This window comes from Nomascus leucogenys, chromosome 3 (assembly GCF_006542625.1).
Source record: "Nomascus leucogenys isolate Asia chromosome 3, Asia_NLE_v1, whole genome shotgun sequence".
In the NCBI taxonomy this organism is placed as follows: Eukaryota; Metazoa; Chordata; class Mammalia; order Primates; family Hylobatidae; genus Nomascus; species Nomascus leucogenys.
This window is the reverse complement of record NC_044383.1, coordinates 20,482,213-20,509,470: the sequence shown is the minus strand read 5'-3', so window position 1 is coordinate 20,509,470 and position 27,258 is coordinate 20,482,213. Positions and strand designations below refer to the sequence as shown.

The 27,258-nt window shown below is 44.8% G+C and overlaps 1 protein-coding gene across 35 annotated transcripts in view; it reads left to right on the top strand.

Annotated features, from left to right (window-relative positions):
* Positions 1–27,258, top strand: part of TCF7L2 (transcription factor 7 like 2) — a 221,636-nt gene that overhangs the window by 115,399 nt on the left and 78,979 nt on the right. The window lies entirely within an intron of this gene.

The following is a 27,258-nucleotide window of genomic DNA, read 5'->3' as shown; positions in this document are numbered from 1 at the left end:
GACCCTTGGGGGACAGAGTTTCCCAAGGCTGGTTGCCGGCTGGCATGGTCCCCCGTTGGTGAAGTGGAGACTTGTGTTTTTTGGTCATTTCGCGAAGAGCTTATGGATGACAGCAGTTCTCTCTGCCTCGCTGGGACAGAGTGTATTCTGAGGTCCAGCGTCTGCATGGAGATCTGCCTATCCTTCACCTGGGATGCTCAGTAGATAACGCTGCCACTTTCCTATACATTTCCTCAATTTAAGGGAACAGTGTAAACTCAGCCCAGATGGATTAATCTCTCCAGTGACTTATGAAACTTCAATCTCCAATTTCCCTCTTATATCTAGGTGTGAGTGAGGATACGTGTAATAATTGTAGCAGGTATTAGTGAGAAAGGGTGCAGATCACACAAATATTTCACATGTTGTTAGTTGGACCAGACTTCGGAGGCAAGGGAGGGACGTGTCACCTAGGAAATTTGCTCTTCCGTGGAGATGAAAGGGCAGTGAATTAAGTGCCTGCTTTTTCTCCCTTTTTCCCTCTGACGGTTATTGATCCTCCCCTGGAACTGTACAGTTCACGTTCTGATCTTTTTCTTGACAAAGGGAATTCCCAGTTTGTTCGCTGGCGAACGCACTAGCAGGTGAGGAGTTAAAAGTTGGCAACGCCTGCCCTCTCGAGAGTGTCAGGATTTTTAGTCTCTTCCTTGAGAGCTAGAAGATGTTTCTAAAAGAATCTCTTTGGTGACTTAGAAGTGAAGAGAGCTTTAGAAGCATGGCACAAATAAAAGGAAGGAGGCAAACACCGTCGTTCTACATCTGTTTATTTTGTTATTAACAAAAGGCAAGGCGATTTTCACTAAAGTTTTGCTGGGGTTGGGGGTGAGGGTGTAGAGAGCAAAAGTGCGAGTTGTACACCATGACTGGAATCGCTTGGACATACTCTTCAGCAGACATCGTGTGACTATGGAAGAAATGAGTTTCATGAAGATGACTGATAGAATGAAGCCACTGAACCAGACCTTTATCACCTCTTCCAAGGCTAAAGTTTGGAGCCACTTGCAGAAGGCCCTCCTCAAAGCCCTGTGTTCTTTGCCTACCCCCGCTGTTGCCACATCATTTTGGAGAGCTGGCTGCTTCCTTCCTCAACTAGAAGTTCCTAGTGCCTGCTTAGTTCTTGTCTCTAGATTCCCAAGTGCTCACAAAATACGTCCATGTTAGCTACGAGGAAATGGACCACATAAGGTTTCCGTGAAAACCTTAGCCCTTAGGTCTAACACAGTAGGAACAGAAGTTAATGTTTTCCTGATGTAGAAGTTTCTCTTGCTGCCTTTGGTCACATTTCTTTCTTGTGTGGTTCTTCTACGGCTACTGCACTTTTTTTTTTTTTTCTTACTCTCTCCTCCTTCCCCCACACACCACCTTTTGGGGATAGGGTGGCAGGTGAAAATCTAAACAGATAATGGTTAAGAGATAGTTTAGTCTTTCTAGGCCAGATTATTTAGTTTTTGCCATCTAGGTAAAATTCGGTCCAATTAAGCATCCGTTAAGTGTTTTAATATAAGCTGGAGAAGGAGTTGAACCTGGAGGTCAGGGCTCCGTGGTCTTTTACAGTCCCCCTGGGGTCTCCAGCCCAAGGGACACTCCAGGGTCTTAATAAATGACTGGAGGTTTCATTTTGAGGCCTTTACTACCAAAGACTGAATAATACATTGGGCATGATGGTTTTGTCCTAAACATTAACAGCCACAAAAGGTAGAGAGTGTGTGTGTTTATAGATACACATGTATCATGAATAATTAGTTGGGGACTGTGCATCAAGTCTTTCATTTTACATTTGAGGAAGCAATGCACGGAATGAATTCTGGACCTGCAAACTCTGAATTTCAATTCTCTGTCTCCTAGTTTTACTAGAGTGCTTGCAAACAGTACAGTGTTTTTGTTGTGAAGTTATACCATGCCTGTAATCTCTCTGCGGGTGGCCCTCCTAAGCCCTACTTCAAGAAATAGCTCTAAGCTCATGACACCCGCCCCGCCCGATCCTTGGAGTAGTGTTTGGGGTTGTAAACTTGACTTTAGGGAGACATACTCTCTGATGATAGGCTAATGCTTGTATTTACTAATAAACTTCCTTTTTGATGGCCATGGGCTTCGGGGAGCCCCCAACCAAACTATGTGGCTGCTTTTATGTTGGGCCAAAAGACAGGCTCCTTGTGTCCTCCCAGTTTCTTAAACAATGAAGTCATGGCATTTTACAGTGCTGGTGAATGGATTAAGATTGTGGTGGCCCTGGAATGTGGCACTGCTCTGGCTGGAGGGAAGATGAGAGGGAGGGATGGAGAGGAGAGGAGAGCGGGAGATGGGAACCTGGTGGACACAGGAGGGAGTGTGAGTTCTGAGGGCCAAAGGAAACTTGACACCGGATGGGACATTAATCTGATTCTGTTATCTGAGGCTGTCACCAGTCTTCCCTGTCCTCCTGGCATGCTCCTGTTGAAACCCCCACACTCGGCTGATTCCTTGCCTCTCCCAAGGAGCCAGAGGGTGGAGAAAGTAACAAGAAAAAGGAGCCAAGAAAAGAGCAATGAAAGAGTTCTTCTTTAGGAAAAGGGGAAGGTCCCGAGAGATCTGGTAAATGTTAAACTGAAGGGCCAGGCATGAGGAAGAGTAGGCAGTGGGAGAAGAGTGTATGTGTGTGTGCACATGGATGTGGCGTGTGTGTGTGTGTGTTTTGTTGGATGGATGGATGATTTGTCATCCAAGCAGATTCAAGGAGGTTCCTAAAAGGCAGTGAGGTTCCTGAAATAGACAAGTCTAGGGAACTCCTGCGAGGAAGGGGAGGCGTTTATTGGTATTTGGGGAGATTGTTAAGAGCTTGCTGGAGTCAGGCGGAGTCCCTGCCATTTTGCCTCTCATCTCCTGAAGAAGGACTGTTTCTTTTGGGATATCTAACAGGCTCCAGTCAGGCATCACAATTTTCTTGCTTGAGGTGTTTATTCTTTCATTCAAGCTAGCCACAAGGACCCTAATACCTGTCAGGAACTGCCTCCTCTGGGAGAGGGAGGGGCCAGGCCCAAATGGTGGCTGCAGAGGTATTTACCAGCTGGTTCCGTGCTCTGCAGGAGGTTGGTGAACATGGAAATGTGGGTAGTAGGCTCACATCTGCTTCTGTTTTTCCTTTTTCTGTAGGCCAGGCTGAAAGCTTAATAAATTGTACAAAACCCAAGTAAGCATGGATGTTAAAGAACATTAAATAAATTATATAAGTATGCCTACCTGTAACACTTTTATAAGGCAAATGCACATGGGTTATTTTGCCATAAACGTGCACATGGACCAAGATTTATTCTAAAGCCCTCTTGTCTCAGCCGTGCTGCTGGTGAAGGTACTACTGTTCATCAGCTTTTCCCTTTTTTACCTGGCATGCACTGTAGCTGGTCTTGGAAAATGCGATAATGATGCCATAAGTACCCTTGTGCAAAAGTTGTTTTTCGTTCCAAAACATTGCCAGTTCACGGCATATAAAACAACCACGGATGCTTCAGCCGGGTTTCTTTTTCTCCAAATAAGGCAAGCATTAATGAAGCAGCTGAGGGCCTGGGAAAATATTTTGTCATTCCCAAAATGAAATTTCTTCCCCTATCTGGGCCTGCCCATTGATTTTTCAGCTGAAGCACAAGTGTCTAGCCAGACTTGGTGAACAGTAGGCCTTGGAACTAAACTTGTCAATTGCCATTGTCACCTCTAATGACCATTGATATAAATAATGCTCAGCCTTCATATTTCCGTGCATATTCACCCAGAGACCTTTGTGTAGAGGATGGTGGGATCATCCCATTCCACAGGGAAAAAAGGGCCAGGTTCCCTGACTCCACCTCTCATTGAATTACAAGCTGGGAAGCTGGGCCAGGCAGAGCTCCAGTTGCCAGACACTGTGGCCACTCTGGTACCAGCTACTCCTAGAACCCAGTGTGGCCTATGAGGATGCTGTTTACCAGGCAGCAACCTCATGAATAGGCAAAAGGCCTGTTTTGAATGCCTCCTGTTTAGAAGTCTGAAATGTCACATCCAGACAGTTTGGAAACATTTTGGATGGAGTCAAGGGCAGAGACCAGAAGACATTCATAGATCTGCAGTTGCAGATGGAGACTTTGTTCCAGCTACCCGTGGTGTGAGTATACCTTACGGGTGCTATTTGGAATAGGACCTTATTTTTGTTCAGTATATTGGAGAATGTAATTCCTGCTTCCAAACTCACACAGTATTTATGTGGCCCCGGCTGTCTGGCTTATCCACCTGCAGCTGTGGAATTACTTATGAAGAGCTGAATACGCAGCCTCGGTTTCTTTATCTATTAAGAATCGGGATAACCGGGGCTTCTGAAGGGGTAGGGCCATGTAGCCTGGTGGTTAGGAGCTCTGGCTTTAGAGATGGACAGGTTTTGGTTTGGGCTCTGGCTCAGCTGCCTCCTTGCTTTATCGGCTTAAGAAGTTACTAATCTCCAAGTTTCCTTATCTGTAAAGTAAGGAAAATAATAACTACCTCCCTCATAGGTTGTAGTTAGGAAAAAGATGTTGTGAGGCTCAGGTGGTCTGAGGGATATAGAATTGCCTCTCAAACATGATGTGTTCCTTTGCCCGATGCTTAAGGAGGGAGTTGCGGTTAATAGTTGAAGTGTTTTGCAAGGAAGTCTTTTGGATCAGTATAAGGCTGTGATAATTCTTATTATTTGGTTTGTGTCCGTGCATGAAAGCAGAAAGCAGCCAGAGGAGTCCATGATTCAAGGAGCATGAGAATTACTGTTTGCAACACCATGTTTTCTGAATTCCAGTATGCCATCAGTTGTAAGATATGCTTAAGGTTGGGCGCGGTGGCTCATGCCTGTAATCCCAGCACTTTGGGAGGCCGAGGAGGGTGGATCACTTGAGATCAGGAGTACGAGACCAGCCTGGCTAACATGGTGAAACCCTGTCTCTACTGAAAATAAAAAAAATTTAGCTGGGCTTGGTGGTGCATGCCTGTAATCCCAGCTATTGGGGAGGCTGAGGCAGGAGAATTGCTTGAACCTGGGAGGCAGAGGTTGCACTGAGCTGAGATTGCGCCATTGCACTCTAGGTTGGGCAACAAGAGCAAAACTCCGTCTCAAAAAAAAAAAAAAAAGAAATGCTTTTAATCTAATAGCAAATTTTCAGGGAGAAAAAGAGCACAGCTCTCTAAAATGTATCTACTTACCATATGCATCTAAATTTCAGATGTGTAAAAATGTAGAAACAATGCGAGTCTTCAAATGCAGGAAATAATGCCTGTGTGCTTATATAATTTGAATAAAAGCTGTGCTGTTGGGAGCCCTAAACTTCAAATGGATGACATGTTAAAAGCTTCCAAACCCACTTTTGATCAAAAATAGGTGGAACCTATGTGGACCAGATTTTTCAGCTGTGCTGAAAGAGTAACAGCAAACCAGAGTCATTGGGCGTGGTTGTGCCAACGATCAGCGCTTAGAAGACCATACCAGTCACATTTTACAGGATTCTATTCATGAAGATTCTGCATATCTGTTTCCATGTTGTTTCTGACCATTAAGGAGAGTTGCCGGTATTGACAGGTGAGGAGGCTGGGCTGCCCTGCAGCTTGTTTCTCCATAAGCACACCATCAAAAACATGTCCACATTCCAGCCTCACCTTAGCCCATCTCCTCATTGGGAGGAGTTAGGCTGCAGCATGAATGGGAACAATGAGTACGGAGGTTTCTTCAGAAGGCGATATTAGAGCATTTAATGTACTGCTGTTCTTGTGTATTCTATTGGGAAGAATGGGCAACCGCACATTAACCTTACTGTAAGTGTGATGCATTTGAACATACAGTTAAGAACAGCTCAAAGAATATGCATTTCTGCTGTGAGTGGTTTTGAATAAATCAACATAATAGCCCATGGTTATTAACACGTTATGTGAATTGGACAATGATATATACTTTGAGGACCTTGAACTAAATCCACCAGCTAAGAGCAGCCTGTAGGAGAGGCCCCAGAAGGACCGGAGTTCTGGGTGTTGAGGTTGTCATACAAAGAAATGAACAGCAGACCACTGGCAGAAGAATTTTCTGGTAATACTCAACCCAAAGTCAATTTTCAAATGCTTGGACTGCAGCACAGAATTGACTAATGCCAGATTAATTGAATTTGGACTTCTAAATGTGGGTCAGTTTGGGTTGGAAGTGATTTTATTATCCAGAAACTTCTGCGTACCCCTCTTCCCCACCGCCCAGAAAGATTCAGCCATAATTTTCCCCTGTTGCTGAGATTCTCTTGCGAAGCTTCTGAGAAGCAGTGAATCTTTCTGTTAGATTTCATAAGAAGTAGTTCTAGGCTTTTGATATAATTATGTTTAGATTTCAAGGAAACTTTCAGTGTGTTGAAAAATACATTCTAAGGCATAAAGGGGAAGGAGTCCTCGGCTCAGACCCAGACAGCCCGAGTCCTTAGCCCAGTTAGAAACTTGCCATGTGACCTTGAGCAAGTACTTGGCATGCTCTACCTCATGGTTGAACATTTTTTTTTAAGTGGGGAGGGTTATATATGACCTTCTTTTTGTCCGTTTAGCGATCTGTGGGCTTTTTTTGTTTGTTTTTGTTTGTTTGTATTTTTGGCGGGGGGGGGGGGGGCTATGAGTACAAAATGGAAAAGAAAATAAGTAGATAGGGCCTCATAATCTTTGAGAACCAGGATTTTCCTTAAATTGCTCTCTTTTGAATCTCCTGGTACCCTTTAAAAAACCTCTTTACCTGGGTGTGAGTCTTCTTCGTGACACTTAATATGACTTTATGGACCTCAGTTAGACTCTGATGTCCTTTTCAAAACAGTGTTGTTTCTTAAAGTATGAAGTGCTTATTAAACCCGCTTAGGAGTTGCAGTCCTAGGGAGGCCATTGATCACACGTGAAAACACTCTAGATATAACTCTCCTTTCAAAAGAGTGGCTAATGAAGCATATACCACCTTCCTATTTTGAACAAAGTGCTATGACTGGACAAAATAGAACAACTTTTTGGACAAAAGGGCTGCTGGAGCCGCTGCCATCTCTATTCTTGCACTGCTTGCTGTTGACAGCCCATGTGTGAGGACACTTTGTTAGTGACATTTAGCCAATGATTGGCCCATCCAAAAGGCAGTTACCCAGAAGCCCTCGTGAGTGAGCCAGGATGCTGGGAGAGGGATGGCAGGTGGCCTTTTGGGAACAAGGGGACATGGCTGGGTTCTTGTAAGTCATGTGGAGAGTATGATACACCTCTACCCTGCCATGCCATGGCAGCTGGGCCTCGCAGAGATGGACACCAGAATTCACGGCACCGGAGTTCAAACACTAAACACGGGCAGCTGGACATTGGCCCTGGGAGGCCCGGACGTGGAGCACTGTCCTGGACCTCGGGCTGTTTCAGGGACCTCCGTGGCAGGAATTGACTACCCTTCTCTTTCAGGCTCAGACATGATGTGCTTGGCTCTTCCCTTGGGCTGTCTTTTCTGGCAGCTCGTCCCATCCGCAGGCCGCCTCGCTGTACTTGTACCTTCACTCTCCATCTCTCAGCTTCTGCGCACTCTGAACTTTGGCCATTCGCATGCTGCCAGACCCCTTCCAACTCTTGGACTCCTCCTTACATCCCTTTACCTTTGGCTCCCAATTCTTTTTTTTTTTTTTTTTTTATTTCCCAATCAAAACAACAACCACCACCAAGAACAAGAATTCGGCCTTGCCTACCCTTCTTTGGATGGGGTGTTTGTGCCAAGTAGCATCACCAACTGCTGTCCATCCTTGACATGGGTGTCCTTGGGTCAGGTGTTTCCTCTGGCCCAGTTAGCAGGGAGGAATGTCACATGGTTTAGAAAGGAAGGCCCAGGGCTGGCCATCTCTTGGAGGGGCCTGGGATGGGGTAGGCCCCCTTGGAAGGGGATAGTGGGTGCGGTGGGCACTGTAAATGTTGTGTCCAGGTCAGAGGGTGCAACAGTGTCTATAACTCATATTCTTTTTTTTTTGAGACAGAGTCTCGCTCTTACAACACCCAGGCTGGAGTGCAGTGGTGCAGTCTCAGCTCACTGCAGCCTAACCTCCTGGGTTCAAGCAATTCTCCTGCCTCAGCCTCCTGGGTAGCTGAGATTACAGGCGCCCAACCACCACACCTGGCTAATTTTTGTATTTTTAGTAGAGACAGGGTTTCACCATGTTGGCCAGGCTGGTCTCGAACTCCTGACCTCGAGTGATCCGCCCGCCTTGACCTCTCAAAGTGCTGGGATTACAGGCGTGAGCTGCCGTGCCTGGCCAGTATCTATAACTGAAGGCTGTTTATTTCTGCTTGCCTAACCCGTCCAGGAGGATGTGCTGGGGCCATCTGAACAACCATTGACATTCAGACATTATTTAGAAATGGAATTGGGAAGTGTTTAAAAGGCGTAGACCAGTCTGGCCTTCTACCCGTTCAGAGACTGTGTATGTAGTCAGTGTATAGTGTATTCATTGAGGGCCCCTCGCTGGATGTTTCAGCCACTCCCTCAAAGATTCTCGTGTCTGCTTGGTACAGTTGAGATCTGCAAGAGCTGATTCATCGGCCTGATTGAGATTCCTTCATAAAACCAGATATTCAGGAATACTAGTGGCAAGAATGCTTTGGTGAGCCTAAGATAGCAGCTCCCACTGGATCACATGGCTGGTCGGTGTCAGGGAGATCACTGTGGGAGGTAGCAGGAGTCAGTCTTTAAAAAAATTATTGAGCCGGGCATGGTGGCTCACACCTGTAATCCCAGCACTTTGGGAGGCCAAGGCGGGTGGATCATGAGGTCAGGAGATCAAGACCAGCCTGGCCAACATGGCGAAACCCCATCTCTACTAAAAATACAAAAATTAGCTGAGTGTGGTGGCACGTGACTGTAATACCAGCTACTCGGGAGGCTGAGGCAGGAGAATCCCTTGAACCAGCGAGTCGGAGGTTGCAGTGAGCCAAGATGGCGCCACTGCACTCCAGCCTGGCGACAGAGTGAGACTCCGTCTTTAAAAAAAAAAAATATATATATATATATATATATGAATTAATTAATTTAATGTTGCATTAATGAGCGGTGTAAGGTTCTTAGCCCTTTGTCTGGTATCTGCTGGGTGTTCAATATCCGTTTCCTCGCTTTCCCTGCATATTTTGAGCTAATAACTGTTTGGGGGCACGACTTTCCTATAGAATCTCATGTAATCCCAAACAGATCCTAGCTGCTTGCTGTGGCCCATCTGCTGGACCCATATCAAGGCCTTCCCACAAAGGAGAGCCCTGCGGGAATCGCCATGTGCCAGGCACTGTGCTAGGCTCTTTAGGTGCATCTTGAAATTTAATCCTCGTGACATTTTGGAGTAGATACTATCATCCCCACAGAAGGTACTGAAGTCTCAAGCACATTAATAGCTTACGTAAATATTCCTAAGGGTCTTCCAGATGACCTTTAGGAAATTTTCAGCCAGGGGAGAGTGAAAGCTCTATTTGCTATAGTTAAAACAAGGAACCCCCCTTCTTAAAAAATTAGAGAGTTATTGAGATATAATTCACATACCTTACAATTCGTCCATTTAAAGCATGCAGTTCAGTGGTTGTAGTATATTCAGGAGTTGCGCGAGCATCGCCACAGTCAATTTTAGAACATTTGCATCACCTTCCACAAAACCCCCGTGTCTCCTAGTAGCCACTCCCCATTTTCCCTAAGTCCCACAGTCCTAGGCAACAACTAATATATTTTCTACATCTATGGATTTGCCTATTCTGGACATTTCATATAAATGAAATCATAGACACATAGTCTTTTGTAACTGACTTCTTTCACTTAGCGAATGGAAGGGTTTTTGATGAAAACTTAGCTCAGATGTCGCCCTAGCCTTGGCCTTCTGGAACTCACTGTTCTCTTGCTTCCTTCCACCCTGCCTCCCTACCCGCTTTGCTACAAGAAGACAGAAGGTAGAAACCCCCAGTTGACTTTTTGAGTAGAAATGAGCCATGTTCTATTTAGTGGTAGAATGTTTGCTGGGTTAGCCCAGGACTTCAGATGGAGAGCTTCCTCCTTTTTAATACCTTGTGACTGCTGCGTTGGCAAGCAGAGGGTTAAATGCTGCAGGAGGACATTGGAGAGTTTCTGCTTTGAGGGTCCACTGGAGCAAGAGAAGCTTTGAGGGTCTGTCTCCGAGATCCCAGAACAGACGTGAAGATACGGCACCGATTCCCTTGGTGCTAAAAGGAACTCCAGGGGAATTTCAGGAAACCCCTCCTTTTCTCGTCTTTATTCTCACCCCGTCCCCCCGCCACCTCTCTCCCCAAGTTCACACTCAGGAGGGAGGAATCTTTTACCTTTTCCGTTCTGGGCAGCAGCTGTAGGGAATGTTATCAGTGTTGGGACTGGGCACGGGACCAAGCCTTCCTGGTGCCTGGACTGCAACCAAGCTGAGAGCTGACATGGCAGGGCGGGTTGTGTGTGAGTTGGCTGCCCCTAGGCTCATAGGCCTGGCACAGTAGAGACCCTGTCAATGGAGATGGCACAGACACTATCAGGCAGGTCACATTGGTGCAGATCCTTGGAGGACTTCCCCCCACCCCCCATGAGTGGATTTCTCCAGGTCAGGGGCTGGCTGGGACTGTGGATGCTGGAGTAAGTGGAATTGTGGGTGCACTCGGCTTCAGCAATACTCTCCAAGGAGAATGATTATTTTAATAAATTACTGTTTTAATAAAGGAGGTGGGGGAGCTTTTTAATCACTTGCTTTTTAAAATTTTTTTATTTTAATTAATTAATTAATTTATTTATTTATTTTTTGAGACGGAGTCTTGCTCTGTCGCCCAGGCTGGAGTGCAGTGGCATGATCTCGGCTCACTGCAACCTCTGCCTCCTGGATTCACGCCATTCTCCTGCCTCAGCCTCCAGAGTAGCTGGGACTAGAGGCACCCGCCACCATGCCCGACTAATTTTTTGGATTTTTATTAGAGACAGGGTTTCACTGTGTTAGCCAGGATGGTGTAGATCCCCTGACCTCGTGATCCTCCCACCTCAGCCTTCCAAAGGGAGGGATTACAGGCGTGAGTCACCGCGCCCGGCCCTTATTTTTTATTTCTTTTGAGATGGAGTTTTGCTCTGTCGCCCAGGCTGGAGTACGGTGGGGTGATCTCGGCTCACTGCAACCTCCATCTCCCAGGTTGAAGTGGTTCTCCAGCCTCAGCCTCCTGCGTAGCTGGGATTACAGGTGTGTACTACCGCCTCCAGCTAATTTTTGTATTTTTAGTAGAGACCGCACTTCACCATGTTGGCCAGGCTGGTCTTGAACTCCTGACCTCAGGTGAGCCTCCTGCCTTGGCCTCCCAAAGTGCTGGGATTATAGGCGTGAGCCACTATGCCCAGCCAATCACTTGCTTTTAAACTACTTAAATAAAAAGAGCCAACCCAAAATCTTGTTCATGCTTGGGAAACTGGCAGTGGAATATGAGTTTTTATTTGTGGTGCACACAGGTGACTCAGGGTGCTGTGTATTGGTTCTTGCCTCGATCTGTAGCAAGAAATCTGTTGTTTCTTGCCTGCCTTTTGGGAAGAAGTGAAAAAAGAAGCAGCATGAGTCTCCATACATCATGGTTGTGATGGGACTGGGCCTGAGACCTTTTTTGCTGTCCAGGTAAAAGTGTGAAGACCATGGTTCTTGAGGTTTCTTAATAAATTCAGGTGTTAAGTGCTAAGTGACGCTCCCAGCCCCTGAGCTAGAGCAACTATGCTGTTCATGTCCCCAGGAATGGAAGTGGACCCTAGTTAGGTGCTGGTGGCCAGCCATGTGTACCTAGGGCAGGGCCAGGTCGTGTGTGTGTGTGTGTGTGTGTGTGTGTGTGTGTGTGAGAGAGAGAGAGAGAGAGAGAGACAGAGAGAGACATGGAGGTGATCGGCACTCAGACATCCTGTGTGGTCCACCTCGCTTCTCAAGCAGGTGTCTTTCCAGCCTACAACTCGTTGACCACAGGTGGAATTCATAAGCTCTGTTCCCTGTCCTGCTTGGGTCCTCCAGAAAAAGAAATGTTGAATTATCATCTTGGTGATGGTCAACTCTGAAAGCCTAAATTTTCATGATCACCAAAGTGTTTGGATTTAAAAGGGTGGCTCACTCCTGTAATTCCAGCACTTTGGGAGGCTGAGGCAGAAGGATCACTTGAGCCCAGGAGTTTCAGACTAGGCTGGGCAACAAAGCAAGACCCAGTCTCTACCAAAAAAAAAAAATCAAAAAAATTAGCTGGGGAAGGTGGTGTGCTCCTATAGCTCCAGCTACTCAGGAGGCTGAGGCGGGAGGATCACTTGAGCCCAGGGGTTTGCAGCTGCAGTGAGCTGTGATTGCACCACTGCACTCCAGCCTGGGTGACTGTGACACCCCATCTTTAAGAAGAAAGAAAAAAAAAAAAGGTCACAAGACATTCTTGGCCCCGCCCTGCAGAGCTGCTTCCCGATCTCCTTTGTATTTGCTTCCCAACCTGCGGGCCTCAGTGTGACTCACCGCACCAGACTGCCTGGCCCTGCTGCCTGCCGCCCATCCTTGCGGCCTGGACGACTCCATGTGCGAGTTGCTGTTGCAGTGCCCAGAAAACAGACCACACCCCAGGAATGATGATACGTTATAGCATTTCTCTGCTCTGTAAGAGAGGCACCAGGGTCGTGTGCTGGGTCTGGGGTTTGTCCGTTCCACATCCGGTGCTGCTGTTGACTCTGGTGTCGGCCGCTGGTGAGCTGGCTGTAGCTGGTCACCTCTGGGTGGTTTCTGGGGCGGTTGCAGGCTGACTAACACACCAAAGGTCAGCCAGGGTGTTGAAGCTGGCACATTTCTTCCTGGAGCACAGACGTCATCTTGGATCTTTTAGACACTTGGACTTACTTTATGCAGAACATTCTGGATTTGTGAATTAGATGGACTCTTTATTATTTTGTACTTTGGATTCTTTCTTTAAGGAGATCAGAGATAAAAATATCATTGTTTTGCCAGTTTGCTACCACCAGCCCACACCCCTCTTCCCCTTGTCCAAAAAGGGGGTGGTTAGAGTTTTCTTGAGTGACTGGGCTGTCTATTATGATTAGCAGATTACTAAAACTGTGTGATTTTAACAAGATGTAAACACATATGGGAACCCCTCCTTCCATATCTTTAGACATATTAATCTTGCTAATGTCAATCCTGTCAATTCATACATTTATAAATATTAGGGACACTTAAAAGAGTTGTCGGACTGTGCGGGACCTTGGCACACTGCTGACGGCTGCACACTCATCACTGCGGGGCTCATCACACATTGACACCAGCACCATATTTTGCTGGGTTTCCTGATCTCTGTTGAGTACTTGGATTTGAATGGGATGATTTTAATGTTGCTGCTGGCTACTGCAGTGATCCAAATAACCTCTAAAGCTGGGGCCTCCACACCATAGGCAAATTTTCATGCCAGTTGCCTTTACCTCAGTGGTTTTCAGCTGGGGCAATTTTGTTCCCCAGAAGACATCTGGATACAGTGTTGGTTGTTAACAGCTGGGCAGGGGGTACTTCTGTCATCATCTCATGGGCAGAGGCCAGGGATGCTGCTAAGGCAACCCCTCTCCCTCCCAAAGAATTGTCAAAAACATCAATAGTACCAAAGCTGAGAAGCCCTGCTTTAATGTGTTCATTGAGCAACTAAAGAATAGACTCAGATATAGGAAAGTATTTATTTATTTAGAGACAGGGTCTGGCTCTGTTGTCCAGTTCATAACTCACTGTAACCTTGATCTCCTGGGCTGAAGCAATCTTCTCATCTTAGTCTCCCAAAGCATGCTGGGATTACAGGTATTAGCCACTGTGCCCAGCCTGAAAAGAATACTTTAAATGGATGGGGTATGGTGGCTCATGCCTGTAATCCCAGCACTTTGGGAGGCAGAGGCAGGCAGATCACCTGAGGTCAGGAGTTCGAGACCAGCCTGGCCAACTTGGTGAAACCCTGTCTCTACTAAAAATACAAAAATTAGCCGGCAGTGGTGATGGGCACCTGTAATCCAAGCTTTTCTGGAGGCTGAGGCAGGAGAATTGCTTGAACCTGGGAGGCGGAGGTTGCAATGAGCTGAGATCGTGCCATTGCACTCTAGCCTGGACGACAAGACTGAAACTCTGTGTCAAAAAAAAAAAAAAAAAAAAAAAAAAAAAAAAAAAAAAAAAAAAAAAAAAAAAAAAAAAAAAAAAAAAAAAAAAAAAAAAAAAAAAAGTATCTTTAAATGAATGGCAACGCGATTTGCAAATGTATTTTTTTTCAATGTTGCCAATTACTTTATGTGTTTAAAAAATATCTTCCTGGTTTACTAGGGTATTCTTTAAAAAAAAAAAAAGATTAAAACTGCACAAACGTGATGATGTAAAAGCTAGTAGCTCCTCAAGCTGTGAAAGGTCTGTGATGCAGAGAATAACTCCCTGTGAGCTGAATTTTGTTTGCTGTGGTCCAGCATGGGTTTATATCCTGCCTGGTTCGTGAAAGAGATAATGTGAAGTCATTGCATTTGCATTTGTCAAAATCCTAGTTTTCGACTTACCTAATAGTTTTTTTTGTTTATTTGTTTTGTTTTGTTTTTAAAGACAGGATCTTACAGCCGGGGCCTGTAATCCTAGCACTCTGGGAGGCTGAGGCGAGTTGATCACCTGAGGTCAGGAGTTCGAGACCAGCCTGGCCAACATGGTGAAACCCTGTCTCCACTAAAAATACAAAAATTAGCCAGGCGTGGTGGCACGTGCCTGTAATCCCAGCTACTGGGGAGGCTAAGGCAGGAGAATCACTGAAACCCAGGAGGCGAAGGTTGTAGAGAGCCGAAATCACGCCCCTGCACTCCAGCCTAGGCAACGGAGTGAGACTCCATCTCCAAAAAAAAAAAAAAAAGACAGGATCTTGCTCTGTCACCCAGGCTGGGATATACTGGCTTGATCATAGCTCACTGCAACCTTGAGCTCCCGGGCTCAAGCAATCCTCCAGCGTCAGCCTCCTGAGCAGCTGGGACTACAGGCGTGCACTACCATGCCTGGCTAACTTTTTTGTTTTTTGTAGAGACAGGGTCTTACCATGTTGCCTAGGCCAGGAACTCCTGGCCTCAAGTGATCCTCTTGCCTTTGCCTCCCAAAGTGCTGGGATTACACACGTGAAACACCACACCTGAACTAGTCTTTTTGTTGTTGTTAAAGTGAGAGACCCAGACCAAAATCATCTTTCTTCTCCCAAAATGCCAATTATTATTTGTTTTAAGTTATAGCTCCAGATTACCTTCTAGGATTATTCACATTTTGCTTTCTAAATGCTGTTCTTGAAAGGAACCATGTATTGACAGTACATCAGAAATTCCATGGTTCCTTTATGACATTTCTGGGGAAGTAAATGAAAGGTGTAAATTAAGAAAAGCAAGTGTTTGCGGTTCCCACTTTAACCTTGTGTTATGTTAAGTGGCTTTGTTGAAGAGGGCTGTCACTGTTCTTGAAAACTTGGGAAAATCCATAGCAAGCTGTGCCATTAGTTGCCTTTGGGAGCACAGGATGTTTGATGTGAAAATTATATGGACACATCTAATTGGGTGTATTTTCACCCCACCAGATACCAACTAAAGAGGTGACTCTTCCCCATCCCCTGCGTTTTTAGCTAAATTGTTTAACCTGAGTTTCATGCTATTAAGAATTACATTTCAGTAATCCCCCTGCCATTTTTCAATGCCTTTTGTTTAGTAGCATGTCTGTATGATCCACCTGCATAACATTTCTAGACATCTGGCAAGAGCTAGTTATCATCCCTTCCTGATTTGGGGTGCTAAGACCTGTGGCCCCCTTCTTCCACCATAATTTACATTCTTCCCTGAGTCCTGCAGAAACTCAGCCAGGCAGTGGAAAGAAAACAGAAGCTCTGTGGACCTCTGCTTCCTGTAAAATGGGAATAATAATTCTTATCCTGCCTGTTCCCCAGAGTTGTGTATTCTTTTCCAATAAAAGATACTCAAAATTAAAATACAAAGCAGTCACACAGAGATAAGATAGTGGTAATTATGCCGATTTAAACTCCAGAATTAAAAAATAAGTTTAGTCACATACCATGCAGTTCACCCATTTAAGGTATATAATTCAGTGGTTTTTCGTATATTTACAGAACTATGCAACCCATATCGCCATTGTAGAACATTTTCCTCACCCCCTGAAAGAAACTGTACCCATTAGCTCTCACTCCCCATTTCCCCCACTCTGCCCTCTCCCCCATGCCCAAGGCAACCATCAATCTACTTTCTGTTTCTATGGATTTGCCTGTTCTGGCATTAGGTATATACATGAAATCATAAAATTTGTGGTCCTTTGTGACTGCTTCTTTCACTTAACTTAAATGTTTTCAGGGTTCATCCATGTTGCTGCATGTATCAGGACATCATTTCTTTTTCTTTTTCTTTTTTTTTTTTGAGATAGAGTCTTGCTCTGTCACCCAGGCTGGAGTGCAGTGGTATGATCTCAGCTCACTGCAACCTCTGCCTCCCAGGTTCAGGTGATTCACCTGCCTCAGCCTCTTGTGTAGCAGGCCCGTGCTACCACGCCTGGCTTGCTTATTTATTTATTTATTCATTCATTTATTTATTTATTTATTGTATTTTTAGTAGAGATGGGGTTTCACCATGTTGGCTAGGCTGGTCTGGAACTCCTGACCTCAAGTGATCTGCCCTCCTTGGCCTCCCAAAGTGCTGGGATTACAGGCGTGAGCCACTGTGCCAGGCCAGGACTTTATTCCTTTTATGGCTGAATAATATTTTATTATATGGATATACCATATTTTGTTGACCCATTCATCAGTTGATGGTAAGCTTCAGAATTAAAAAAAAAATTAAGCTAGTTCATATTTGCTTTAATTTTCCAAATGATCCCTTTCCTTTTATTGCAAGTTAAGTGTTCCTATGGTAATGACTGTTATGGGGCAAAGATGATCAAGTCTATGAGTGGTCCACACATTTCAACAAATATGTACCTCAGCAGATTACCTGGAACCAGACATTGGGTAAAGATAACTTTAGAATTCATGATCTCCCTGAAACACTAAAGACTTTTTAATCAATGCAATTAGTAACTTTCTAGTTACTGTTACTCTTTTTATTTTATTTTATTTTTTGAGCAGGATCTCACTCTGTTGCCCAGGCTGAAGTGCAATGGCCCATTCACAGCTCACTGCGGCCTTGACCTCCTGGGATCAAGTGATGGCTGAGACTACAGTCATGTGCCACCACATCCAGCTCTTTAAAAAATTTTTTTTTGCAGAGATGGGGTCTCACTATAGGCTGGTCTTGAATTCCTGGCCTCAAGGGATCCTCCTCCCTCAGCCTCTCAAAGTGCTGGGATTACAGGCATGAGCCACCACACACACCCAGTTTGTTGCTCTTTCTGTAGGTTGGCTAAGGATTAAGATGTTATCTGCAGTGGCTGAAACATGCCTCTGATAGTTGCTGTCTCCCTTGTCTTCATTTTTCACTCTGGTGGTTATCCTGGAAGCCGCAGGGATCAGTCAGATGGCAACAGCAGATTTTTTTTTTTTTTTTTTTTTTTTGAGATGGAATTTTGCTCTGTCACCCAGGCTGGAGTGCAGTGGTGTGATTTCATCTCACTGCAACCTCCGCCTCCTGGGTTCAAGTGATTCTTCTGCCTCAGCCTCCCGAGTAGCTGGGATTACAGGTGCCTACCACAATGCCTGGCTAATTTTTGTATTTTTAATAGAGATGGGTGTTTCATCATGTTGGCCAGGCTGGTCTCAAACTCCTGACCTTAAGTGATCCACCCATCTTGGCCTCCCAAAGTGTTGGGATTACAGGCGTGAGCCAGTGCGCTGGGCCAGCCACAGCAGATTCTGATCAGGTGATGCCCTTGCCAGCCTGGGGAGCCTTTTGGTTTTGGGTTTGGTTTTTAAATTTGTTACTGTTTTGGTGGTTGTTTTTACCTGTTGTAAATATTAAGAAGCCTAGGCACAATGATGCTCTGAAGACAGGAAAATTTGTTTTGTCCCGATTTGCCACACAGACTCTTGCCTGCATCTGGGTTGGTGCAGCCACACGGAGAGCTGCTCTGCTCAGGAGATCCAGCCCGGGCCAGCAGCTTTATAATCAGTTCTGATCACCACCCTGCAGGGCTGCTTCTTGGCATTAATGTCCCTTAAGTACCTTCAGGAGAAAGTTTTCAAGGAAAACCTGAATTTGTTCTTTATTGGCTGCACACGTTAGACATATGAAGATGTCTTTCACTTTACAAAGCAGGGGGAACCCTCAACAATCTTTAAGAGAGCCCTAAAAACTGAGGATTGTCTCAGAGCCATCTAAATCCAAGAACATTGGACCTATTATGCTTATTCTGGCAGATGGGCCCATCCCTTTTTTTTCTGAGGCAGAGTCTCCATCGCCCAGGCTGGAGTGCAATGGTGTAATCTCGGCTCACTGCAAACTCCACCCCTCGGGTTCAAACGATTTTCGTGCCTCAGTTACCCAAGTAGCTGGGATTACAGGTGCCCGCCACCACGCCCGGCTAATTTTTGTATTTTTAGTAGAGATGAAGTTTCACCATGTTGGCCAGGCTGGTCTTGGACTCCTGACCTCAGGTGATCCGCCCCCCTCCGCCTCCCAAAATGCTGGGATTACAGGTGTGGGCACTGTGCCTGATCCCCATCTTTTTATTGGTGAGAAGAAAAGGGAGCAAGATGAGGTTGACCCCTGCAACTTATGTGTGTACTGTCTCTGCCTCTGTACACACACACATGCACCACAGACACACCACACACACACAGCCCACACACACAGCCCACATACATGCACACACAATTTAGGGTTTTCCCCCTTCTCACAAAAATCCTCTTTAACGTGATTTTTTACTAATAAAGTTATAAATGTCTGGAGTTAGAAGATAGCCAAAGTTTTGGGTGGCGCAACAGATAATTCATCCCAGACTCCACACCCCTTATGTCATGAAAACTTCACCTCTCCTTTTCAAGCTGGGAAACCCCAAATACACTACAAATACATTACAGGGCAGCTGCCACATCACCATAGGCCAAGCAGAAGGCATTGTGGATGCCCTGGGTATATACTCTCTGACACAGAGGTGACTGCCTAAGCAGTCAGATTTGCGACAGGGTGATCGTTTTTGGAATTCATATACTGGGGCAAGTATTGGAACCAAGGTTGCCAGTGAATGGGGCTGGCAAGTCTTTTTTTGAGTTTTCTTGTGTGTTCCCATTCTGAACAAGGTGGTGTCAAGTTGATCCTGCCTGTGGGAATGCACTGTTCTTGAATATTTATATCTTTATATGCTCCCATTGGGATTTCTCCTTTCATAATGTCTGAAAAGAACTTGTTTTCATTAAAACCATTTCAATTTCGTACACTTTTATGCAATAATTTAGTGTTTATGGTGTCTCTTAACCAACATGGCTTGTTTTCATAAACACCCGAGAAGGTTTAAATAACATTTTCTCATAAATTAGCCCTCGTTTGCACAATTATTCAGTTATTGCATCATGAAGACCCTCTGGAGTTTGATGTTGTCAGTAAACATATTAGCAGAAAATAGTGTGTTATTATCTAATGCTAATAATTGGTTAGTGGAAATGAGAAAAGAGGATATGTAATTGGGGTTCCTGTGGCTAACAAGATGTGAATTATGAAAGCATTTCCAGGAGAAATTCCAGGGGTATTCCAGGAACCTGTTATTTACATTTTAAAACATTTGATTCCCATTGAAAGGGGAGGAGAGCGCTGTTTACCAACACTGCTTTCTTTTTCAGAGCAAGTCCATCTAAATTTCCTGAGTGGTAGCTAAATCTCCCAACACACCTAGCCCCTATGTTGTCTTGACTTTGCAGTCCCATTTTAGGCTACTAACTTTCTTTTTGTAAGAGATACGTTGGCTTTTAAAGAGAGGATTACCTAGTATACATGACAAGTCCTGATCAGACCTTCTTCTCCCTCTTGGCCCCTTGATTCTGCCCAGCCATGTTCACAGTACACAACACACACCAATACTACTTCCCAAAGGCTGCTTGGGAGAAGGAGCATCCCTTTAGCAAGAATCTCATTATAAGCACAGTATAATGCTTACTTCATTAGCTAGATTCACAAAGCTTTCTGCAGCCTGTGCTGCTTGAACCCGAGCTTCTGCTTAATGTTCTTCCATAGCCAGTCATTGCTGAGTAAGGTAGATGGGCTTCTGTGTTACACTTAAACATGTGAAATCAACTCCTATTCTCTCAAAGTCATTGATGAGCATGGTTTTTCATGCTTGCTTGCTATTGACTTGTCTGGAAAGATTATACTGTTAAGGACAGAGACTCTCTCAGTTGCATATGGAAATAATGGATATAAAGGTCGCAAGGAGAAGCTTCATTTTCCACCTGCTTGAAGTCACATTGAACCTCATCCCTGTTGCGGCAAACAAATGGGAGTGATAGCTGGTGCCAGCTAGTGTATGGATGTCCTCAAAATTAGATGTGCCTTCAAAAAGACGTGATTTAATGTTAGCCGGGTCTGTTTGAACTTCATCATCATCATTATTATTATTATTATTATTATTATTATTATTATTCTTGTTATTATTATTTTGAGATGGAGTCTTGCTCTGTCACCCAGGCTGGAGTGCAGTGGCATGATCTTGGCTCACTGCAACCTCTGCTTCCCGGTTTCAAGCAATTCTCCTGCCTCAGCCTCCTGAGTATGTGGGATTACAGGCACCTGCCACCACATCTGGCTAATTTTTGTATTTTTAGCAGACACAGGGTTTCACCATGTTGGCCAGGCTGGTCTCGAACTCCTGACCTCAAGTGGTCTGCCTGCCTTGACCTCCCAAAGTGCTGGGATTATAGGTGTGAGCCACTTTTTTTTTTTGCATGTCTTGGTTAATATCTCAAGTTCAGATAATGTTAAGGTTAACTACTTCATCTTATTACCTTTCATTCCAGTAAAGCCTCGACCTTCACGTATAAAACTAATTTAGTGTTGATACAGTTAAAAAGTCAAAATGTCTCCTTTATTCAGAATTACCCATATAACATCTTTTTTAAATAACTTTATTCCAAACTTGAAAAAAATTATTTTTACCCATTTTCCCTGTACTGTTTATGATACAATAATACAAAAAAATCTTATTTCCAATTTCTCAATATTTGATAGGTACACTTTCCCCCCCACAGGAAAAAAGAAACAGTTGACAAAACTTTGTTTTAACCAGCAAGCACCTTTTGAAATGATGCTGCGAATTCCTATTCATGATGCCATATTTCTAAAATACTTTTTTTGGTCATGAATGAACTTTCATTCATTTCATTCTGTGTGTGTGCGCATGTGTGTGTGTGCGTGTGTGTGCACGTGCACATGCTTGTGGTCTTTTCTCCTTGAATGTGACTTATTTTAATAAATTTACCCTCTTATTATATAATGACCATGTCCAGAAATCGAGGTGCATTGCTTCTGTATGTAGAGAGTCAAGGCCCTAACAAACCCGCTCCTCTGTGTTCTGCTAGCCATACAGAACTGGAGTGTGTTGGAGATGGACACGACCCTTAGAAGTCATCCAGCAGCCAGCATCCGCATATGCTGTGTCAAGCTGAGCCCCAGAAATTCAGAGAGTACAGCTAGTCAGTGGGAGGGTGTCAGTGGCAGTGACACTGAGGCCCCACGCTCTGTCTGTGCTGAGGTTGAGGAGGGGTGAGCAGTGCTTTGTAAAGGTATGTGAAAAAGTGGTCTCTTTCTATGCTCATTCTGTTTTGCCTTCTGTTTGGAGCCTTGTCTTTTTCTCAGGTGAGGTCTTTGAGGGCTGAGGTAGACTTCATTTCTGCATGCCTTGAGTACAGAGATGGTGATTTCATTCCAACTCGTGCCAACTTTGAGCAGAGTGGCTGTGTGGTATGGAGGTAGTAAGGGAAGAGGGAGGTGCCATGTGTGACCTGGACACTTGGCCATTCGTGACTCTAGGACATTGCCCTCCACATATACTGATAGACACACACACACACACACACACACACGTGCAAGTGTGGGCCCATACTCACACCTTGCCACTCACACACGCTCACATTAAAGAAAATAATAATGAGAAAAAAGGATTGCATACATCTGCCATGTGAGTGATGATATCCCGGTCTGGGGAGGAACTGGGCTTGTCTTTATGATAAAAATGGTAGCTTATCTGGACCCCTGATGGCAGTTTCTTCGCCTTTGCAGTAAGTTGACAGTGTATTTCAGATGTAATTAGTTCCCTTCAAAGTTACCTCATCTTCAGAGGTGAGAATTATCGATGGTGCATAAAGCTGGATCAGTGTGACCTGTAAAGACCTAGCCTCTCTCCAAGGTTACGTGTGTGTACGTGGGGTTGGCTGGTTTGTTTGGATGGTTGCTCTTTGTTTTTTGGCATCCTTGTGTGTGAATACATGATAAGAAATATGAGGATATTACCTTCTCACCAATTTTTAAAAATTGTCAGTTCAGTACTTTGCTTTTTTGGTGGAATGGCCCTTAGCAATATCCTTCTTTTAAATGGATTTCTTATTGTTCCAAAGATGTGGCATTTCCAGAAGAAAATTCTTCCATTTATGCATAGAACCTTGAACCCTAGTCTTTAAAAAGCTAGACTTTAGTTTCAGCTCTTTTTTAGCTGTGTGGTCCTGGACAGGCCCTTTTACATCTAGACTTGGAGATGTAAAGAAAATCATAAAGAATTAGATGAGATGATTTCTAAGACTCACTTCATTTTAAAACTCTGATCTTTCAGAGAAGCACAAATCCATTCCCTCTTGCTGTGGAGGAGAAAATACATGAAAATCCAAATTCACATGCATTTGGCAGGGTTCTCCAGAGACACAAAACCGATAGGATGTATGTGTTTATGTAGAGAGATTTGCAATAAGGAACTGGCTCACCCAGTCATGGAATTGCATAATCTGTATCATCAAGTGTCATGATCTGTAGCTGGGAAGCTGGAGACCCAGGAGAGTCCATGGTGCAGCTCTAGTCTGAGTCTAAAGGATGGAGGACTGGTAGAACTGACGGTGTAATTCCTGTTCGAAGGCCAGTGGGCTCGAGCCCAGAGATGCTGCTTTAGCTCAAGCCCAAAGGCAGTTACTCAGGAGGATGCCCCCTGATTTGGAGGAAGATCAGCCTTGTATTCTATTCAGGCCTTCAGCTGATTGGCTGAGGCCTGCTCACATCAAGGAGGACCATCCGCCTTACTCAGTGAATGTTAAACTTATCTAAAAATATCCTCAGAGAAACATCCAGAATAGTGTATAACCAAATATCCGGGCACTCTGTGACTTAGTCAAACTGACACATGAGGCCAGGCATGGTGGCTCACGCCTGTAGTAATCCCAGCACTTTGGGAGGCCGAGGTGGGCGGATCACTTGAGACCAGGAGTTGGAGACCAGCCTGGCCAACATGGTGAAACCCCGTCTCTACCAAAAAAATACAAACATTAGCCAGGAGTGGTGATGCGTGCCTGTATTTCCGGCTACTTGGGAGGCTGTCACGAGAATCGCTTCAACCTGGGAGGCGGAGGTTGCAGTGAGTCGAGATTGCACCCCTGCACTCCAGCCTGGGTGACAAAGCAAGACTCTGTCTCAAACCCTGCCCTACCCCCTCTCCCCCCCAAAAAAAACAAACCCTGACACATAAAATTAATTACCACCAGAGTTTTCTGAGGCAAAGAGGAGTAAAGCTGTTGCCTTTTTCTTCTTGCCTGTGAGGTTGGTTCAGATTCTTCTAACAGCCAACAGGTGTTGGCCAATTTTACTCTCAATGACACCTTTCTTTTTTTTTTATTCAGGTTTCCCTCTGTCACCCAGGCTGGAACGTGGGGGCACAATCATGGCTCACCGTAGCCTTGATCTTCCAGGCTTAACCAAACCTTTCACCTTGGCCTTCTGAGTAGCTACAGGCCTGCACCACCACATCTGGCTAATTTTTTTTTTTTTTTTAAATTTTTAGTAGAGACGAGGTCTTGCTATGTTGCCCAGTCTAGTCTTGAACTCTTGAGCTCAAGCAGTCCTCCAGCCTTGGCCTCTGAAAGTGCTGGGATTATAGGCATGAGCCACCACACCCAGCCTGAGTGACATTATTTCATACAAAATTCTCATCTCTGGAGGCCTTTGTATTTTTAGGGGTTTTGTTTTTCAAATGCCTCTCACCTCTGCCTATACTTGTTCGTTTTTAAATGTTTCCTGGCAGAGCAGTTAGTATTTTCTGGCTTACTAGGTGCTATTCGATTGCATTAGCATTTGAATATTACCCAGCTAGTTGTGGAGTGGGGCAGTAAGCTCATAAAGAAGCAAGATAGTGGAATACACAAATATTACTGTGACTTTATGGGTGGCACACCTTGATTCTTGATCCATGTGGCTGTGTTCAGATCTGGTTAGCACACGTTGACATCAGGGGCTGAGCCACCAGTGAGACTCAAACCCAGCAGCCCTGTCAGTCTACCTTCTCTCTTGACTTGATCCAGCCTTATAACTTCAGTTTCTGCAGGAGAAACACGCCTCTTGAGGTCCTCTGTCACAAATAGGCATTGTTTCTGGAGAAAGCCAGGAGGCAGATTTTAGTGCTGTTTAGCATCTGTGGTCTCTACTTTCTGGATCTGGTACATTATGGAGACCATGAAATGACATGAAATAGCTCAGTGCTGCCAGTGGCGGTGACAGGGACACTAGAGGTGAAGGAGGGCCCTCGGGGCAATTCCAGCAGGTGGGTGGTGGCTGAAGGTCCTAGTCTTCTTTCTGTAGAGACTGGCCACCTGCTTCATTCTTTCAAGAAGCACCAAATCCCTACTTCAGTACTTTGCCCACTCATCATGTCAGGAGCATGAAACTCACGAGGCCTTCATTTACTTTTATCCTGTAACACCTTCAATTTTTCCCATATCCTCCCTTGATTCGTGGATGGACAACTATGGAGGCCAGTCTGGCTGAGGTGAGGACTGCTTGAGTCTAAATTCCTCTCTCCTCAAACCCAATTCAGACTGGCCTGAGCAAAATGAATGTATTGATCCATAACTGGAAAGTCCAGAATGATCAGGCATCAGGCATGGCTGGATCCAGGGGCCCATGTATTAGAACCATCTCCTTCCAGTTCTGGGCTCTGCCTGCCTCCCAGTTGGTTTTACTGCACAGAGGCTTGTTCAAGTCCAGAGAGATCTTATCTTTCCCTACAAGTCTGTGACCTTGATTCTGGACCTGCGTCTATGGAAAGGGGTTGCAGTGTCTGAGTGAGCTTGGACTGTGTAAACTTACCCACTTATGAAGCTGGGGGTGGGGTTCACTCCACTAAGCTACATGGCTCTAGAGTCAGGGGGTTGCCCCCTAAGTAACTGGCAATAGTGTTACCAGAAAAATCATGAACGGACACTGAGCAGAAAACTCAGCAGATGTTTATTTCCTGGTCTTTAGGATTTGTTGAAGAGTTTTTTATTTGTTTGCTTTTTAAGAAAGACTCAAAAGGAAAAAAAAAAGAAACTGTAGTCATTTTCTCATGGTATAAAGAGATTTTGTAGTTGTATATACATTTGAACTTTTTATAAGACATCTCCTACCCCCCTAAAATTGGAAGTCATTTATTAAGCCTTTGTATTCTGTAAGAGGATTGGAAATGAATAATTAAGAACATTAAAGAGGAAAGCAGAGGGCGGTGGTGAAGTGTGGTCTTGAGGGGGTAATAAACCTCCTTCAGGCCACACACACATAAGAAAAAAAAAAAAGGGAAATAAGTGTAGCCCAGTAAGATAAGGTGGGGAATAAGGTTAGGGGTAAGGTTAATTCTACAAGTTCAAAGCCGGTAGCCCTTGATGCGATGTTGGACGTGAACTATAAATTTGGCTCTGAGGTTCCCAGGCACGAAAGAATATCTAGATCTGTACAGAGAGGTTGTGTGTGTGTTTAACATTTCCATAATGTACAATTTCCTCTAAGAGTAAAGGCCATGAGGAAATGCCCGTGGAAGATAAAGGAGACCATGTAGCCTGTGGCAACCATGGATGCATTTCTTTCCTAACGCATTCTCTGGGGCACTTTGGCAACTCTGCCTCTTTGCTCTCAGCATTGTGTTAGAAAATAAAGCAAGCAGACAAGGATTAAACCCTCATGTTGCTGGGTTCCTTCTAGAAACAATTGGAGGGCTAATCAAGTCACGTTTGGTGGAAGGCAGTCAGGTGAGTCATTGCTGTGGCTGGACTGAATAGGATAGCCTTAGCTGTAAAATTGGGCTGATCTTTCAAATGGACTCATGCTTGCCTAATGACTCACGCTCCTGTTTACAAATCAGCTCTGTGAAGAAATGCGGAGTGGGAGGCTCTGCTTCCCAGACGGAGACCTTAGACCTCCAGGGGTGGAGAACCAAGTACTTCCTCTGGTGCTCGGCTTCCCTTCCTGGGGGCAGATCTCTCAGCTTCTGGTTGGTGGCTCTCAAAATCCAGACACAAGGTCAGCTGCAGCCAGCATGGGCCCTGGAGTAGCTCCAGTTATGGGGCAGCAATGGCCCCCTCTCTTTTTGAGAGCTCGCTTTGCCTGTGGATGGTTTTAATCCATCTGGATAAACTTGAGGCCCATGGGAATACCGTATACTATGTACACACTGCTCTAAAGATGTGGCTGCTGTTGTATAAATTTTTCCTTATTTTTATCAATTTCCTATTTTCCAGAGTCTTACATACCCACTATGTCTACTGTGATAGTGAATGTAAAAATGTACAAGATGATGGTGTTATCCTCAATCTCTTATTCTTAATCCTGAACAAATTACGTGAAAAAATGGTTCATGGAGTTTTTCTTCATATAAAACTTTTTACAATGAACATAAAGGGCATAGCTATTTCTCTTTTTTAAAAAAGAAAGGTAGAATATTATTTCTTGGTTGCAAAATCACCCTTCTTGGACCACAAGTTGTTTTTTACAGCCCTAAATTCTCTTGTTTATAGAGCCTGTTTATAGAGCCATAGACAGGCCAGTGGGTCTCTACAGCAGGCACTTTGCATGAGTTGACTGGGACCTGGGCTATATTCCCCCTCTGCCATTTACTAGCTGTGTGACCTTGGGCATGCTCCTTACAGTCTCTGAGTCAGTTTCCTCCTCTGTGAAATGGGCATGATACTACCTACCTCATAAGGTAGGGGTGAGGATTAATGGAGTAAGAGGCATGCTCCTGTCTAGGGCCCCAGACAGAGTAGACTGTCAGTAAACTGTAGCAGCTATTGTGATAGGGT